Raw genomic sequence first — 468 nt, 5'->3', positions numbered from 1 at the left:
AGATAGATAGATAGATAGATAGATAGATAGATAGATAGATAGATAAATAGATAGATGATGGTCTTTATTAATCCCAAACTGGGAAATTACTTTGTCATAGCAGCAAGTTACAGGAACACACACACATACTCACTCACACAAATCCAGAAAACACAAATAAAAAATAAATAATAAATTAGTTAAAAATAAGTTAACGAACAATCAAAATAGCAGAACTACTTAGAACACTGAAAAGAATGTACATGTACTATATAACCTGCATACACCGGAGGTGGTTTTTTTGTAAGTGGTTAAAATCAAACAAAATGTATCTGCTGCCCCCGTCTACAGCAGAACACTTCTCTCAGAACGCTTCTGTCTCAGGGCTCCTGTCTGCTTCTCAAACCGGGGCGTGCGGACCGGCAAGGACGTAACTTTGGGTTTAGTCTCGCTTTGCCAGACCCTCCTCCAAAGCGCGCTGGAGTAGCG

This window comes from Etheostoma spectabile, chromosome 8 (assembly GCF_008692095.1).
Source record: "Etheostoma spectabile isolate EspeVRDwgs_2016 chromosome 8, UIUC_Espe_1.0, whole genome shotgun sequence".
NCBI classification, from domain to species: Eukaryota; Metazoa; Chordata; class Actinopteri; order Perciformes; family Percidae; genus Etheostoma; species Etheostoma spectabile.
This window is presented reverse-complemented; position numbering follows the sequence as displayed.